General features: G+C 43.6%; 5 non-coding genes and 2 pseudogenes across 5 annotated transcripts; all 7 read right to left on the minus strand.

Annotated features, from left to right (window-relative positions):
- Positions 1-134: 134 nt before the first annotated feature.
- LOC114552036 (uncharacterized) lies at positions 135-331 on the minus strand (annotated as a pseudogene).
- Positions 332-2,884: 2,553 nt separating this feature from the next.
- Positions 2,885-3,091, minus strand: LOC114552043 (small nucleolar RNA U3). Its single transcript, XR_003692094.1, has one exon. It is a non-coding gene; the product is annotated as a small nucleolar RNA U3 (small nucleolar RNA).
- Positions 3,092-8,261: 5,170 nt separating this feature from the next.
- On the minus strand, positions 8,262-8,468 carry LOC114552033 (small nucleolar RNA U3). Its single transcript, XR_003692088.1, has one exon. It is a non-coding gene; the product is annotated as a small nucleolar RNA U3 (small nucleolar RNA).
- A 2,495-nt stretch (positions 8,469-10,963) lies between these two features.
- Positions 10,964-11,170, minus strand: LOC114552042 (small nucleolar RNA U3). Its single transcript, XR_003692093.1, has one exon. It is a non-coding gene; the product is annotated as a small nucleolar RNA U3 (small nucleolar RNA).
- Positions 11,171-12,191: 1,021 nt separating this feature from the next.
- LOC114552040 (uncharacterized) lies at positions 12,192-12,372 on the minus strand (annotated as a pseudogene).
- Positions 12,373-15,050: 2,678 nt separating this feature from the next.
- On the minus strand, positions 15,051-15,257 carry LOC114552037 (small nucleolar RNA U3). The gene has a single exon (XR_003692090.1). It is a non-coding gene; the product is annotated as a small nucleolar RNA U3 (small nucleolar RNA).
- Positions 15,258-17,703: 2,446 nt separating this feature from the next.
- Positions 17,704-17,910, minus strand: LOC114552028 (small nucleolar RNA U3). The gene has a single exon (XR_003692087.1). It is a non-coding gene; the product is annotated as a small nucleolar RNA U3 (small nucleolar RNA).
- Between the last annotated feature and the right edge of the window lie 894 nt (positions 17,911-18,804).

The raw sequence follows: 18,804 nt of genomic DNA on the forward strand, positions 1-18,804 counted from the left end.
TAACACAGACAATTCTGACATTTGCTCTGAAAACATCAGCTAAGCCAGAGTCAACCAAACTGCAAAAGAGAGTAAGAACTTTCCCTTTGGAAAACAACTTTACTACTTAAATTTTGGTTTTAGAAACAACAAGCTCCACTCAGATCATGTTTCCTCCTTCAGAGTTTCTCTGACCAGTCTTCAACAGTGGAGAAGAAACAAAGTCTTCCCACCAGTTTCCTACTCTGAAGGAAACATCTCAACTCTTCATCGTGGGCAGCGAGACCAAACTCTTTAGAAACACATTTCTCAAGTCAACAACTAAAGAAATGATCCCTGAAAGTATAGTCTTGGTTTGTTCTGGATGTTTCTCAGGGTCTTATGTGTGGAGACGAGCACTTCTCCTGTTCAACTCCTGACACTCACTAAGACAATCCTCCTACACTCAGTAACAGATTCATTTATTTCCTTGTCAGAACATATTCCAAGTAAAAGAACTGTTTCTTTGGCATTTTGGCATCTATTTTCTGTTACTACAAGTTTAATGTCACGTGAGGCCAGACAGACGTGTAAACCCCAAAACATTTTATATGAATCATTCGTCCCCTTCATTTAACTTTAATAAGTCAAAGTCTCCACGGCACTCATTCACCATCAGGAGGAAAAGTGCTTTGTTAAATTCAGGACTTCCCAGAGGCCTGTACTACTAAACAAGATTTGGCGTTAACGAGGTAACCTCAGGTTCAGCCCAGGGTAGTCTGTATCACGACGGTGGATCACTTGTTACCGGTTTAATCGCCGTGGTAACTCATGCTGAACACCTACCCTGGTCGGGAGCAGGTTATGGTGGAGATTAGAGATCAACCTGCCTAAAAGCGCCGCCTACTACTACTAATCAATGCTCGATTGATAACGGTCGCTGTTCTTAGAAGATCAGGAAGAGCTCGGTGCACGGAGAGAGAGAGAGAGAGAGGTGCGCTCATAAAAGTTAAAACATTTAGAGACCAACAACCCCCGTTAACATGGGTGTTTTATGAAATATAGCCTATATATTTTAATAGGAGGGAATTACATATAAACTTCTTGAGTCGTATGTCACCAATGCGCACATCGGGTTTGAATTATGTTTTATATTGTTTATTTGCTCTCACGATCACTTCCTACTGCCAGGGTTGCAACTGAAATAATAGGCTAAAGCAATGGCAGTTTATGGAAAGCACAAGTGTAATTATGGCCAGATGGTCCTGATTGATGGGGAAGTGATATTGGAGTTGTGATTTAAACATCTACAGCGTCGGCTATTCTCTTTTTTGCCAGCTTTCCTTCCTGTTTTAGGAAGCGGCGACTGTATTGCGTTTTGCCTGTAAAACCGTGTCTGTGTCCTTCATATTTATGTAGAATTATAATTTCCTCTTCATATATATAACGCAAGCGGGTCTGGTAGATGTTTGCCATTGTTTATGATGTGCAAACACCACCTCTTTTTGTGAGCAGCGCTGCCTCTAGATTGGACAAACCTGGGTTGATTGAACTAGTTGATAACCACCTTCGTGACATCGGTTATCCGGGACCGCAGCTGTTAGGGTTAGTGAAGCCGGATTACTAAAAGAAGTCCAGGACACGTTGATCTTGCTTCATAGTACAGGCCTTGGGAGAAAAAGCCCACCAATAGGAAGAGACAGCACCCCTGCGGGGGATGAGAACTTTCTGTTAGACCAAAGAAAGGGTCCATTCTACTGAGCTCCAGGGTGAAGTAGGATGGCCCACATTTGTGTCATGTAATCCTTTTGCTTTATTCCTTGTATACAAGTTCTATTATTATTCCAGCATTAATAAACCACCTTAAAGGAGAGAAGTTGTTTGTCTTCTGTCCTAACTGACCAACTGGACCGCTTCAAAGTGGTGATAAAATATGAGGGGAAATGGAAAAGGACCCGGCCTCAATACTAAAACTTTAAGCCCAATAAACTAGAAAGTTCACATGGAATACTGTACAGTATTAACACTGAGACAATTCTGACATTTGCTCAGAAATCATCAGCTGAGGAACTTTACTATTACGAAAGCAACTTTCCCAATAAAATCTTGGTTTCAGACACAACAAGCTCCACTCAGATCATGTTTCCTCCTTCAGAGTCTCTGAGAAAACTCCAAAAAGTGGGCGGATCTCGGGCGCTGTTGCTATGATACCGGCGGGATAAATGAATCTTCCGACGCAAATCTAAAATGGGTTGGTCTGAAGTAGCTAGGTGTCGTTTGGGCGTAACGTGAAATAAACCAATCAGAGCGTCATCTCACATTCCCTTTAAGAGCAGGCGCTCTTGTTCCATGGCGGATTGCTATTATAACGGCGGATTTACCTGGCGCACGCCAGCAGGAGCTGTTCGGGATGCGGCAAAGTAATAAATGCGTCTTGACCGGGTGGCGATGTTGCTAGGCATCTCGGGCGCATCTCCTAAATGGGAACTGCTGCGTCCGTGTAGATGAGAGAAGCAAAGTGTATGCAGCGTTGTGCACGTGCTACATTATGGCTTTAGTGCAACAGCGTGCTGAATGATTGTTATTGGTCTTTTGCACACACAGGTCAGTTCGAAACCGCAAACAGTTCACACTGGAATCTGATATCGGCCACATTTTAAAAAGGTAACGTCAACAGCCAAACAAAAAAAAATCAGATCTGAGCAAAAAATCCAAACTAAGCATTAAGACTTGCGGTGTGAATGTAGCCTAAGAACCTAAACACAATCTACTTGTTGTTCTTGTGTGAAAAGAGAACCAAAGTGAGAAACATTTAAAACCAAAAATTTGAAGAAACATAGAATTTTAGAGCATGCAAATTTCAAATTTGTTTTGCTAGAAAACGACAGTTCAAGATACCTGGGTTCAAATAGATTTCACAACAAGCCACACTCAGATCATGTTTCCTCCTTCACAGTCTCTCTGAGAAACTCTGAACAGTCTTCAACAGTGGAGAAGAAACAAAATCTTCCCACCAGTTTCCTGCTCTGAAGGAAACATCTCAACTCTTCATCGTGGGCAGCGAGACCAAACTCTTTAGAAACACATTTCTCAAGTCCACAACTAAAGAAATGATCCCTGAAAGTATAGTCTTGGTTTGTTCTGGATGTTTCTCAGGGTCTTATGTGGAGACGAGCACTTCTACTCCTGGTCAACTCCTGACACTCACTAAGACACTCCTCCTACACTCACAGCGTCATCAGAGACAGACAGGCTGACAGCAGCATTAACACTACGAGCACTATTTTAACAATCTGAAACGCAAGTATCAAACGTGAAACATAAGTAGCTTTGTGGGCGATCTCGGGCACTGTTGCTATATAATGGCGGGATGAATGACTCTTCCGACGCAAATCTGAAATGGGTTGGTCTGAAGTAGCCAAGCATCGCCCCTAAAATAGCATCTGAATAATGCGCCACTGACTTTAGACCAGGTTTTTCCTGGTCTGTGGCGGAATTGTTTTCTCCATCCATCCATCCATCTTCGTCCGCTTATCCGGTGTCGGGTCGCGGGGGGAGCAGCTCCAGCAGGGGACCCCAAACTTCCCTTTCCCGAGCAACATTAACCAGCTCCGACTGGGGATCCCGAGCGTTCCCAGGCCAGGTTGGAGATATAATCCCTCCACCTAGTCCTGGGTCTTCCCCGAGGCCTCCTCCCAGCTGGACGTGCCTGGAACACCTCCCTAGGGAGGCGCCCAGGGGGCATCCTTACCAGATGCCCGAACCACCTCAACTGGCTCCTTTCGACGCGAAGGAGCAGCGGCTCTACTCCGAGCTCCTCACGGATGACTGAGCTTCTCACCCTATGTCTAAGGGAGACGCCAGCCACCCTCCTGAGGAAACCCATTTTGGCCGCTTGTACCTTGGATCTCGTTCTTTCGGTCATGACCCAGCCTTCATGACCATAGGTGAGGGTAGGAATGAAAACTGACCAGTAGATCAAGAGCTTTGCCTTCTGGCTCAGCTCTCTTTTCGTCACAACGGTGCGATAGATTGAATGTAATACCGCACCCGCTGCGCCGATTCTCCGACCAATCTCCCGCTCCATTGTCCCCTCACTCGCGAACAAAATCCCAAGGTACTTGAACTCCTTCACTTGGGGTAAGGACTCATTCCCTACCTGGAGAAGGCATTCCATCGGTTTCCTGCTGAGAACCATGGCCTCCGATTTAGAGGTGCTGATCCTCGTCCCAACCGCTTCACACTCGGGTTGCGAACCGATCCAGTGAGTGCTGAAGGTCACAGGCCGATGATGCCATCAGGACCACATCATCTGCAAAGAGCAGCGATGAGATCCCCAGCCCACCGAACTGCAACCCCTCCCCACCCCGACTACGCCTCGATATCCTGTCCATAAATATTACAAACAGGATTGGTGACAAAGCGCAGCCCTGGCGGAGGCCAACCCTCACCTGAAACGAGTCCGACTTACTGCCGAGAACCCGGACACAGCTCTCACTTTGGTCGTACAGAGATTGGATGGCCCTGAGTAGAGACCCCCTCACCCCATACTCCCGCAGCACCTCCCACAGTATCTCCCGGGGACCCGGTCATACGCCTTCTCCAAATCCACAAAACACATGTAGACCGGTTGGGCATACTCCCAGGCTCCCTCCAGGATCCTTGCGAGAGTGAAGAGGTGGTCCGTTGTTCCACGACCAGGACGGAATCCGCATTGTTCCTCCTCAACCCGAGGTTCGACTATCGGCCGAACCCTCCTTTCCAGCACCTTGGAGTAGACTTTACCAGGGAGGCTGAGAAGTGTGATACCCCTGTAATTGGCACACACCCTCTGGTCCCCCTTTTTAAAAGGGGAACCACCACCCCAGTCTGCCACTCCTTTGGCACTGTTCCAGACTTCCACGCAATGTTGAAGAGTCGTGTCAACCAGGACAGCCCCTCCACATCCAGAGCCTTGAGCATTTCTGGACGGATCTCATCAATCCCCGGGGCTTTGCCACTGTGGAGTTGTTTGACTACATCAGTGACTTCCGCCTGGGAAATCAACGACAATCCCCCGTTATCCTCCAGCTCTGCCTCTAACATAGAGGGCGTATTAGTCGGATTCAGGAGTTCCTCAAAGTGCTCCTTCCACCACCGCCCTATTACCTCCTCAGTTGAGGTCAACAGTGTCCCATCCTTACTGTACACAGCTTGGATGGTTCCCCTTCCCCCTCCTGAGGTGGCGAACAGTTTTCCAGAAGCACTTTGGTGCCGACCAAAAGTCCTTCTCCATGTCTTCTCCAAACTTCTCCCACAACCGCTGCTTTGCCTCTTTCACGGCAGAGGCTGCAGCCCTTCGTGCCCTTCGGTACGCTGCTACTGACTCCGGAGTCCTCTGGGATAACATATCCCGGAAAGACTCCTTCTTCAGTCGGACGGCTTCCCTGACCACCGGTGTCCACCATGGTGTTCGTGGGTTACCGCCCCTTGAGGCACCTAAGACCCTAAGACCACAGCTCCTCGCCGCAGCTTCAGCAATGGAAACTTTGAACATTGTCCACTCGGGTTCAATGCCCCCAGCCTCCACAGGGATGCACGAAAAGCTCCGCCGGAGGTGTGAGTTGAAAATCTGTCGGACAGGGGCCTCCTCCAGACGTTCCCAATTTACCCGCACTACACGTTTGGGCTTACCAGGTCTGTCCAGAGTCTTCCCCCACCCCCTGACCCAACTCACCACCAGATGGTGATCGGTTGACAGCTCTGCCCCTCTCTTCACCCGAGTGTCCAAAACATACGTCCTCAGATCAGATGAAACGATTATAAAATCGATCATTGACCTTTGGCCTAGGGTGCTCTGGTACCAGGTACACTTATGAGCATCCCTATGTTCGAACATGGTGTTCGTTATAGACAATCCATGACTAGCACAGAAATCCAACAACAAACAACCACTCTGCTTTAGATCAGGGAGGCCGTTCCTTCCAATCACGCCTCCAGGTGTCTCCATCATCACTGAAACTGCAAAATAGCACCAGGGAATGTTTGCGCCTGAACACGCCTCTTCTTTTCTGTACCGCCCCGGAGGCGCAAATACATTCCCTAATTCATCAACGTGCGTCTGTGGAGGGAAAAGTCCGCTGTAGGTTGGGTGCGAAATAGGAATGAAACATGCATCGGTGTACAGAGGCAATTGCGCTGAGTGCAAGATAGGACCCTATGGCTGCATCTCATAACCCGTTTGTGATTAGAGTGCGGGAGGCGGGTATGGCTGCATCCTGGAGCGTCTCATGTCAAGCCGTCCCGTCTCATGCCGAGGCACGTCCAACGGTAAGTTCAGAGGGTCAAAAATATGAAATCGAATTATTTTCCAGCTGGAGATACGGGTAAGTTCATGGGCGTCAGTTTGGTTTGAAATGTGCTGGGGACAGAGACGCAGATTTGGAAGTACATTTCCAGAAGTGCTGGGTACAATGACGCATTATTTATTTGTTTCTCTTTCGCAGGGTCATGTTTGAAAGATGCTGTCCTGTAGCTAACTAATGAATAAAAATGTGGTTTAATGTATAAACAATGATCAATGATTACCAAATTTCTCTTTTATATTGCTTCTCATAACCACTGAAAACTGTCAAAAAATCAAACCCAAAGCCCAATTATTATGGACGTTATCTGACATCTGACGCGTTTCTGCTTCACATTTTCAGCAGGGCATCAGTGGTTATGAGGAGCAATATGACAGAGAAATTTGGTAATCATTGATCATTTTGGGTAGGCTACAAGCTTTTTCCTCGCCATATTATATGCCATATATTTCGGTTTAGTTCTTTTGACAGGCTTAAGTGTTCAGTATAAGATATGGCCATGAGAAATTTGGTGATCATTGATCGTTGTTGAGGTACATTAAACCACATTAAGCTTTTTCACGTTAAGCAGAATGTCCCGACAGGCAGTGTTGCTCAGCAGCAGAGCGGCTGTGTCTGTGCCTGCCCTGTGGCGATAGAGATTGTTGTGAATTTCTTGGCATCTTTTGCTCAAGAATTATATGTGTTATGGACTCTTTTTTTTTTTTTTTAACTAAATTGAGCTAAAGATTTTCAAAAAGTGGTGGGTACAAAATGACTCATGACGAAATCTGGTATAGGTACGCAGCGAATAACCTCCCCCACCGTCCCCACCGAAATCGACGCCATATGGCGTAAGTTCGTGACCACGTTTGTTGCAATCAATTGAGACATTTTTAAACTGTTAAAGTAACAATTTTAGCCATACATATAGTTTGCTGATTTCTGGATGTTATTGTTGTGTCCCTGATGTTAACGTACATTTGATGAAACCTGCATCAGCGTTGGTTTGTTAGCAAATTAGCTAACGTTACTGAGGTATATTAACATCCTACTTTATTCTGATCATTCTATAACTTGTATTTAGGCCATATCTGAACTATCTATATGTAGCTAGAAGTGATGAACTTTAGCCTACTTTCAGAAGACACCTCTCTGGAAAACATCTGTCATGCTTATCAGTGGGGCCTCGAGACAAGGCCAGTTGGCTTGTAGCCATTGGTCAAAGTATTGTTCCTCCCCATCTATGTTACATATGTTATAGAATATATACCTTGTTCGAACAAAGAAAGCCAGAGTGACCATCAGAGAATTGGGAAAACAGGTCCTCTCCGAGCTCTGCAGGGCTTGTACATGATGCTGATTTCTTGGATGTGAATAAACCTTTATAATCAAGAAACAGTGTCGGCGGATTCCTCTCCACGTAGCATTACACCATCGCTACATACGACACCACATTATAGAGCAATTTATGGTTGCAGACTCTGCAACCATTTGATTGCAACCATGTGATTTTCCTTAAGGTACACATCAGTGTCTTTAAAAAAAATAAAGTATTAAAATAGTAAAGTATTTTAAAGTATGTCATTCCAGAAGCAAGCTTTTATTTTGAAAAGTAGAAGCTCGGGGTCGGCACCAGGCGGGATGGCATGACATGGGATGCTCCAGGCTGCAGCCATACAGTCTTGGAGGGCGGATCAGGCCGCATTTTTCTGTCCGAGTTTGGCCGGCACCTAAAAGAGCAGTAACCAAACCCAGCCCGAGCCCAACATTAAGATATTTATGTCTGAACCCGACTCGAGCCCAAAACAGTTAAAATCAAATTTTTTTCCTCATACTAATGACACATGTATCTTTGTTTGTGAGGAAAGCCTGTTTTATTAAGCAACTTATTAAGCACATTTACAACTTGTGTTGATAGAAAACTAAAGTTCAACAACTACATTAGTTCAAAATTAGTTTTACAGCTACACAGCAAGCTCCACTCAGATCATGTATCCTCCTTCAGAGTCTCTCTGAGAAACTTTGAACAGTCTTCAACAGTGGAGAAAAAACAAAGTCTTCCCACCACTTTCCTGCTCTGAAAGAAACATCTCAACTCTTCATTGTGGGCAGCGAGACCAAACTCTTTAGAAAGACATTTCTCAAGTCCACAACTAAAGAAATGATCCCTGAAAGTATAGTCTTGGTTTGTTCTGAATGTTTCTCAGGGTCTTATGTGTGGAGACGAGCACTTCTACTCCTGGTCAACTCCTGACACTCACTAAGACACTCCTACTACTCTCAGTAACAGATTCATTTATTTCCTTGTCAGAACATATTCCAAGTAAAAGAGCTTTTTCTTTGGCATTTGGCATCTATTTTCTGTTACTACAGGTTTAATGTCAGGTTCAGCCCAGAGTTTTCTGTATCACGACAGTGGATCACTTGTTACCGGATTCAATCGCCGTGGTAACTCATGCTGAACACCTACCCTGGTCGGGAGCAGGTTATGTTGGAGATTAGAGATCAACGGTGTAAAAGCATCGCCTGCTGACCAATCAATACTTAGAAGATCAGGCGTGGCTCGGTGCGCGAGAGAGAGAGGTGGGCTCATAAAAGTTAAAACATTTAGAGACCGACAACCCCGTTTACATTCCCTGATGGGTATCTTTATGAAAGATATAGATGTTCAGCGCAGGGAATTACGTTTGTCGGCTTGTTGAGCCGTGTGTTGCCAATGCGCACATCGGTTTGAATTATGTTTTTATATTGTTTATTTTCTCTGACGATCGCTTACCACTGCCAGGGTTGCAACTGAAATAATAGGCTAAAGCAACGGCAGTTTATGGAAAGCACAAGTGTAATTATGGCCAGATCTTGTGCCTGACTGATGGGGAAGTGATATTTATGAGAGTTGTGATTTACGCATTTACAGCGTCGGCTTTCTTTGCCAGCTCTCCTTCCTGTTTTAGGAAGCAGCGACTGTATTGCGTTTTGCCTGTAAAACCGTGTCTGTGTTCTTCATATTTATGTAGAATTATAGTTTGCTCTTCTTATATAAAATATGAGACTCTGGTAGATGTTTGCCATTGGTTATGATGTGCAAACACCACCTCTTTTATGTGAACGCTCGTATCGCTGGATTGGGAAACCCTGGGTTGATTGAACTAGTTGATAACCAGCGTCGTGACACAGCTTATCTTGGGACCGTGGTTGTTAGGTTAGGTGAAGACAGGTAACTGAAAGAAGTCCGGGACATGTTGATCTGGATTGGTAGTACAGGCCTTGGAAGTAAAAGCCCACCAATAGGAAGAGACAACACCCCCGGGGGATGAGAACTTTCTGTTAAACCAAAGAAAGGGTCCATTCTACTGAGCTCCAGGGTGAAGTAGGATGGCCTACATTTATGTCATGTTATCCTTTTGCTTTATTCTTTGTATACAAGTTCTATTATTATTCCAGGATTAATAAACCACCTTAAAGGAGAGAAGTTGTTTGTCTTCTGTCCTAACTGACCAACTGGACCAAGGGCAGATATCAGTTAATCAACCATAATGTGAGGACCTTAGTTTAAAGTCTTGTTCTTTAAACAATACACACAGTCCACTTGGACCACATCTTCCAACAGTGGAGAAGTAGAAAAGACTTTTAGAAAGATAAGACCTCCTTTCCTCTGAAGCGTCCTCGTGAAGTGTCAGCTGTATGACCAGAGTTGGCATCGTTCAGCTGCATGGCTTCCAGAAAGCAAAATTACGAATCCCACTATGGTCACGCCAAGACCCATTGGCGTGGTCATCGGTTGGGGTTAGGAATTTAACCTCGAGTGGTTAAGGTTAGGATAGCCGATTGGTCAGGGGATAGGACCTGAACAAATCAGGTTACGTTACCTTGCGTAAGCATGGACGCCTATCCAATAGTAGTTATTGAAGGGCGGGTCTTGGCGTGGCCATAGTGGGGAAAACAAAATATTGCTTTCAGGAAGGCTGCTCTGGTGCATCCTAGCTCCTCGGGGTAGAAATAAGGGCTTTGAGACGGCCTTCATGAAGGAGGGCCAGAACATCTTCCGGTTCCACAGAGGAGCAGGAGCTATCGAAAGAGAGAAGTGAGATGCACCTAAGGTCAAAAGACTGGCTTCTTCAAAGCCCCATGCACCATCTCCCTAACTTTAGTTCAACACCGTGCTGCGTCTGATGTCATTGTTATTGGTCTTCTGCACACACGGGTCAGTTCAAAACCGCAAACAGTTCACACTGGTATCTGATATAAGCCACATTTTAAAAAAGTAACTTCAACAGCCAATCAAAAAAAATCTGATCTGAGCAAAAAATCCAAACTAAGCATTAAGACTTGCGGTGTGAACGTAGCCTAACAACCTAAATACAATCTACTTGTTGCTCTTCTGTGAAAAGAGAATCAAAGTGAGAAACATTTCAAATCAAAACACAAGCCTGGAAGCCACCATCACTTTCTAAATGAACGTCAATAAATTGAATTTTTCTTCTAATTAACAACTTCTTCTTAAACTGTGGTTCAGTTGTGGATGCTATTCTTCTAACTGCGTATTTAGAATGCATCATACTGTAACAATTTGAAAAAACTTGGAATTGTAGAGCATGTAGATTTAAAATTTATTTTGCTAGAAAACTGTAGCTTGAGACTTACACAATTGAAATGTTAGTTTTTACAGCTATACAACAAGCTCCACTCAGATTATGTTTCCTCCTTCAAAAGGTCTCTGAGAAACTCTGAACAGTCTTCAACAGTGGAGAACAACCAAAGTCTTCCCACCAGTTTCCTGCTCTGAAGGAAACATCTCAACTCTTCATCGTGGGCAGCGAGACCAAACTCTTTAGAAACACATTTCGCAAGTCAACAACTAAAGAAATGATCCCTGAAAGTATAGTCTTGGTTTGTTCTGGATGTTTCTCAGGGTCTTATGTGTGGAGACGAGCACTTCTACTCCTGGTCAACTCCTGACACTCACTAAGACACTCCTCCTACTCTCAGTAACAGATTCATTTATTTCCTTGTCAGAACATATTCCAAGTAAAAGAACTGTTTCTTTGGCATTTGGCATCTATTTTCTGTTACTACAGGTTTTATGTCACGTGAGGCCAGACAGACGTTTAAACCCCCAAAACATTTTATATGAATCATTTGTCCCCTTCATTTAACTTTAATAAGTCAAAGTCTCCACGGCACTCATTCACCATCAGGAGGAAAAGTGTCTTTGTTAAATTCAGGACTTCACCAGGAGTAAAAGCCCACCAATAGGAAGAGGCAACACCCCTGAGGGGGATGAGAACTTTCTGTTAAACCAAAGAAAGAGCCATTCTACGGAGCTCCAAGGTGAAGTAGGATGGCCCACATTTATGTCATGTAATCCTTTTGCTTTACTCCTTGTATACAAGTTATATTATTGTTCCAGCATTAATAAACCACCTTAAAGGAGACAAGTTGTTTGTCTTCTGTCATAACTGAACAACTGGACCGCTTCAAAGTGGTGATAAAATAAGAAGGGAAATGGCAAACGAAATGAAGCGGAAAGTACGTTTACTTACAAATTAACCAAAAGACAGAGCAGAGACCATTTGGCTGCCTTCAGTTTTCCCATTAAACCCCTGCTGTCACGAGGAAGCTCCAGTCTAAATACAGACAGATACAACACCTTCAAGGTTTCCCTACACTACACAAAGGAAATGTCATGTTCTTGGTCTGATGGACGGAAAAGGACCCGGCCTCAATGCTGAAACTTTAACCCCAATAAATTAGAAACTTCACATAGAATACTGTACAGTATTAACACAGACAATTGCTCTGAAAACATCAGCTGAGCCGGAGTCAACCAAACTGCAAAAAGAAAGTAAGAAACTATCCTATTTGGAAAACAACTTTACTGCTTAAATTTTGGTTTTAGACACAACAGGCTCCACTCAGATCATGTTTTCTCAACAGTCTTCAAAAGTGGAGAAAACACCAAGTCTTCCCACCAGTCTCCTGCTCTGAAGGAACCTTCTCAACTCTTCATCGTGGGCAGTAAGACCAAACTCCTTAGAAACACATTTCTCAGGTCAACAACTAAAGAAATGATCCCTGAAAGTATAGTCTTGGTTTGTTCTGGATGTTTCTCAGGGCCTTATGTGTGGAGACGAGCACTTCTACTCCTGGTCAACTCCTGACACTCACTAAGACACTCCTACTCTCAGTGACATATTCATTTAGGGATCTTTCGGTATTTATGGAATGGACCACGGAGAAAAAAATATGGGAGGGTCATGTGTTTTTATTCTTTGCTGATGGGAGGGTCATTCAATTTTTATTTGGTCTACAGGAGAGGGTCTCCCAACTTTTGTATTCATGAGAAGAGCAAAATTTCAAAGTGCCTCGTTTGGTGCATATTTATCCATGTAGCTCCATGTAGCTCTCTCAGTCTCGGCCCCTATCGCTAGCAGATGGGTCCCTCCCTATTTAGTCAGTCAGACCTGTAGCTTAGAGACTGTGGGATTTCCCAAACTGAATAACTTCCACTTGCACATATAAACACAAAACTGCTTTACTAGTGGTGTAACTGTTGTCTGCTGAAAAAATGATTGTATTCATTAGCACGATTGCTGTACTGTTTCGTTCAAAAACATCCAAAACACCGTACTAGAACATAGCTGACCAGACGCAAGCTTTTATTTTGAAAAGCCAAAACCTGCGCCGCAGATAGCACCAGCCGGCAGCCGAGAACAGAGAACACTACTGCAGACAAAGACGCAGAAAGACATGCTTGTTTCCAGGGCATGAAGTTAACTTTTTTGACCACCAGGCAGGTGGATTTTTACCAGCCAGTTTTTTTTTTTTGCCTCATAAAGGGTGAAAAACAGGACTTGCTGTGTCTCTAGGATCCTGTCCTGTCCTATTCATGGTAGCCTTCTAATGGACATTGTGCCATCATCACGTGCTGTAGTAGGGGGTCCCGCCTTGATAATACTGCATAGGGGTCCGGTGTTGGCTCGTTATGCCACTGCATATAAGAGATGAGAGGACTGACAAAATCAGGAGTAGCCTACGCGTACCACAACAACAAAAACACTGGTGAATGTGAACCATAACACATGAGTTGTTGCAAAAAAGTTGCAACTTTTTTTGTATAGTTCTTAAAAATAAAAAAATAAATTAAAAAGGAAACTTGTTTTGGGAAGAATAATAATTAGTACTATTAATTAATTACTCTGGGCTAGGAACCTTACCAAAAAGGCTCAGGATGATGATGTTGGTATAATATGAAAACTGCTGGTGGATTTAAGACACACTGTACGTTTTGTTGGTAAATGTGAGATGTTCGAGTCACACACGTCTCGTCTTCATAACATAAACAAGGAAATTAATTTGACCCGTTCTCCCTCCCGCTTGGTCAGTGGCTGCACGATAGGGAGCCCCGGCTGTCAATCAATGTCTTCTAGTGATGTGGGCCCCTGATTGGACCAGGCCCGTAAGCAACCGCGTACCCTGCTAAACCATAGTTACGCATCTGAATCACTCAATTCTCATTGCCTACCCGCCAAAGTGGCAGGTAGATTGACAGCGTTACCCGCCAATTGCAAAATTCACCCCAATTTGGCGGGTGGGCGGGTGTTAATTTCATGGTTCTTTCGGGGTATGATTGTAAAGATTTACAAAGAATATGTTTACCGCATGTACTCTCTAACTGGGACGTTTTGGGACTGATTGGTCGGATTGCTGTAGACACAGTCCACATGGCGATACACTGTTGAGAACAAATTACATGTATCCAGCTAATTTAAATAGCTCACATTACTGTAATGTGTGAACAGTTAACTTCCTTTAAAGGTGCCCTGCCATACAAAACCATTTTTTGAAATATGTTAGGTCCATATGTGTTTGTGTTATGTAGTGAATGTGAAAATGAACTGCTACCTCCTCTGTCAGCTCTAGCCACTGGAAAGAAATAAGCAGAGAAATCAGACCAATTACAAAAGCTGGTCAGTCTGACATCATGTTGCCTGAGCTCATTACTATTCATGAGCTTGCCCAGTTGGGCTGGTTAAAGGATGCTGATAGCCAGGCTCTCATTGGCTAGCTGTTAACCAATCAGATTCAAACAGCTTAGCTTGTTGAATATTAATGAGAACTGCACGGCAGAAATTGAGTTGAGTCTCCCTGCCGGCTTTTTATAGCACGCTACATTGGCTTGAAACAAGGTAACCAAGGAATTTTTTCCACAAAAAATGTTACAGAGTCCATGCTAGAACTTCAGACATCACCACAAAGTAATAATACGTGTGGCGGGGCACCTTTAACATTGTATGTGACGTTTTCTGAGTTTAGCGCCACCCAAGACGATTGTGATTGGTTTAAAGAAATGCAAACAACCTTGAGCGTTTTTTTTTCTCCTATCACAGAATCCATCTGTGGTGTAGGCAGGCCTTACTCCACAGCGCCGTGGAGAAAGGTCCGGCAATGCAAGATCAGGTTGTGGTCTCAAGCCTCAATGCTCTGAGAAATGTGAACACTAGAGATGTTATTAGCAAACAGAACTGTACTGTAACAGTCAGGCTCAAACTTTCATCAGCACCAACAACAACTGGAACAGTTACCACATCAACACATGAAATAATACAGAAATACCAGGAAACGTTCCTGCTGGTAACCAGATGTTAAGAAGTATTTCATTGTGATTGACAGCTTCCTGCACAATTAATTTTTCGTTATTTAAAAGACATTGCAAAGTCAGAGCTCAAAAATTCTGTAATTTAGAAAAAAGTCTTGCAACTAGAAAGCTTTACTCAGATCACATTTCCTCCTTCAGAGTCTCTATGAGAAACTCTGACCAGTCTTCAACAGTGGAGAAGAAACAAAGTCTTCCCACCAGTTTCCTGCTCTGAAGGAAACATCTCAACTCTTCATTGTGGGCAGCAAGACCAAACTCTTTAGAAACACATTTCTCAAGTCAACAACTAAAGAAATAATCCCTGAAAGTATAGTCTTGGTTTGTTCTGGATGTTTCTCAGGGTCTTATGTGTGGAGACGAGCACTTCTACTCCTGGTCAACTCCTGACACTCACTAAGACAATCCTCCTACACTCAGTAACAGATTAATTTATTTCCTTGTCAGAACATATTCCAAGTAAAAGAACTGTTTCTTTGGCATTTGGCATCTATTTTCTGTTACTACAAGTTTAATGTCACGTGAGGCCAGACAGACGTGTAAACCCCCAAAACATTTTATATGAATCATTCGTCCCCTTCATTTAACTTTAATAAGTCAAAGTCTCCACGGCACTCATTCACCATCAGGAGGAAAAGTGCTTTGTTAAATTCAGGACTTCCCCAGAGGCCTGTACTACGAAACAAGATTTGGCGTTAACGAGGTAACCTCAGGTTCAGCCCAGGGTAGTCTGTATCACGACGGTGGATCACTTGTTCCCGGGTTTAATCGCCGTGGTAACTCATGCTGAACACCTACCCTGGTCGGGAGCAGGTTATGGTGGAGATTAGAGATCAACCCGTCTAAAAGCACCGCCTACTACTACTAATCAATGCTCGATTGATAACGGCGTCGCTGTTCTTAGAAGATCAGGAAGAGCTCGGTGCACGGAGAGAGAGAGAGAGAGAGGTGTGCTCATAAAAGTTAAAACATTTAGAGACCAACAACCCCGTTAACATGGGTGTTTTTATGAAATATAGCCTATATATTTTAATAGGAGGGAATTACATATCGGCTTCTTGAGCCGTGTGTCACCAATGCGCACATCGGTTTGAATTATGTTTTTATATTGTTTATTTGCTCTCACGATCACTTCCTACTGCCAGGGTTGCAACTGAAATAATAGGCTAAAGCAATGGCAGTTTATGGAAAGCACAAGTGTAATTATGGCCAGATGGTCCTGATTGATGGGGAAGTGATATTGGAGTTGTGATTTAAACATCTACAGCGTCGGCTATTCTTTTTTTTGCCAGCTTTCCTTCCTGTTTTAGGAAGCGCCGACTGTATTGCGTTTTGCCTGTAAAACCGTGTCTGTGTCCTTCATATTTATGTAGAATTATAATTTGCTCTTCTTATATATAAAGTGCGGCTCTGGTAGATGTTTGCCATTGTTTATGATGTGCAAACACCACCTCTTTTATGCGAACGCGCGCGTCTCTAGATTGGACAAACCTGGGTTGATTGAACTAGTTGATAACCACCTTCGTGACATCGGTTATCCGGGACCGCAGTTGTTAGGGTTAGTGAAGCCGGATTACTAAAAGAAGTCCAGGACATGTTGATCTTGCTTCATAGTACAGGCCTTGGGAGAAAAAGCCCACCAATAGGAAGAGACAGCACCCCTGCGGGGGATGAGAACTTTCTGTTAGACCAAAGAAAGGGTCCATTCTACTGAGCTCCAGGGTGAAGTAGGATGGCCCACATTTGTGTCATGTAATGTAATAAGAAAGTAAGGAACTTTACTATTAAGAAAGCAACTTTCCCAATAAAATCTTGGTTTCAGACACAACAAGCTCCACTCAGATCATGTTTCCTCCTTCAGAGTCTCTCTGAGAAACTCCGAAAAGTGGGCGGATCTCGGGCGCTGTTGCTATGATACCGGCGGGATAAATGACTCTTCCGACGCAAATCTAAAATGGGTTGGTCTGAAGTAGCTAGGTGTCGTTTGGGCGTAACGTGAAATAAACCAATCAGAGCGTCATCTCACATTCCCTTTAAGAGCAGGCGCTCTTGTTCCATGGCGGATTGCTATTATAACGGCGGATTTACCTGGCGCACGCCAGCAGGAGCTGATTGGGATGCGGCAAAGTAATAAATGCGTCTTGACCGGGTGGCGATGTTGCTGCGGCATCTCGGGCGCATCTCCTAAATGGGAACTGCTGCGTCCGTGTAGATGAGAGAAGCAAAGTGTATGCGCTCATTATGGCTTTAGTGCAACAGCGTGCTGCGACTGATGTCATTGTTATTGGTCTTTTGCACACACAGGTCAGTTCGAAACCGCAAACAGTTCACACAGGAATCTGATATCGGCCACATTTTAAAAAGGTAACGTCAACAGCCAAACAAATAAAATTGGATCCGAGCAAAAAATCTGAATTAAGCATTATGACCTGCGGTGTGAACATAGCATAAGAACCTAAATACAATCTACTTGTTGTTCTTCTGTGAAAAGAGAAACAAAGTGAGAAGTGAGAAACATTTAAAATCAAAACACAAGCCTGGAAGCTGCCATCACTTTCTAAGTGATTTCTGATTAACTACATGTTAATCATAAACTGTGGTTCAGTTGTAAACTTTATCCTCCTTATAGCCTATTTACAGGGGATCATGCTGCAACAAATTGAAGTAACATGTAGAATTGTAGAGCATGCAAATTTTCAATTTGGGTTGCTAGAAAACTAAAGTTCACATGACTTCAAATTTAGTTTTTACAGCTACACAACAAGCACCACTCAGATCATGTTTTCTCCTTCAGAGTCTCTCTGAGAAACTCTGAACAGTCTTCAACAGTGGAGAAGAAACAAAGTCTTCCCACCAGTTTCCTGCTCTGAAGGAAACATCTCAACCCTTCATCGTGGGCAGCGAGACCAAACTCTTTAGAAACACATTTCTCAAGTCAACAACTAAAGAAATGATCCCTGAAAGTATAGTCTTGGTTTGTTCTGGATGTTTCTCAGGGTCTTATGTGTGGAGACGAGCACTTCTACTCCTGGTCAACTCCTGACACTCACTAAGACAATCCTCCTACACTCAGTAACAGATTCATTTATTTCCTTGTCAGAACATATTCCAAGTAAAAGAACTGTTTCTTTGGCATTTGGCATCTATTTTCTGTTACTACAAGTTTAATGTCACGTGAGGCCAGACAGACGTGTAAACCCCCAAAACATTTTATATGAATCATTCGTCCCCTTCATTTAACTTTAATAAGTCAAAGTCTCCACGACACTCATTCACCATCAGGAGGAAAAGTGTCTTTGTTAAATTCAGGACTTCACCAGGAGTAAAAGCCCACCAATAGGAAGAGTCATGTTATCCTTTTGCTTTACGCCTTGTATACAAGTTATATTATTGTTCCAGCATTAATAAACCACCTTAAAGGAGAGAAGTTGTTTGTCTTCTGTCATAACTGACCAACTGGACCGCTTCAAAGTGGTGATAAAATAAGAAGGGAAATGGCAAACGAAATAAAGCGGAAAGTACGTTTACTTACAAATTAACCAAAAAACAGAGAGCAGAAACCATTTGGCTGCCTTCAGTTTTCCCATTAAACCCCTGCTGTCACAAGGAAGCTCCAGTCTAAACACAGGCAGATACAACACCTTCAAGGTTTCCCTACACTAAACAAAGGAAATGTCTTGTTCTTGGTCTGATGGACGGAAAAGGACCCGGCCTCAATGCTGAAACTTTAACCCAAATAAATTAGAAACTTCACATAGAATACTGTACAGTATTAACACAGACAATTCTGACATTTGCTCTGAAAACATCAGCTGAGCCAGAGTCAACCAAACTGCAAAAAGAAAGTAAAACACTTTCCTATTTGAA

Source organism: Perca flavescens, unplaced genomic scaffold, assembly GCF_004354835.1.
Source record: "Perca flavescens isolate YP-PL-M2 unplaced genomic scaffold, PFLA_1.0 EPR50_1.1_unplaced_scaf_56, whole genome shotgun sequence".
NCBI lineage: Eukaryota > Metazoa > Chordata > Actinopteri > Perciformes > Percidae > Perca > Perca flavescens.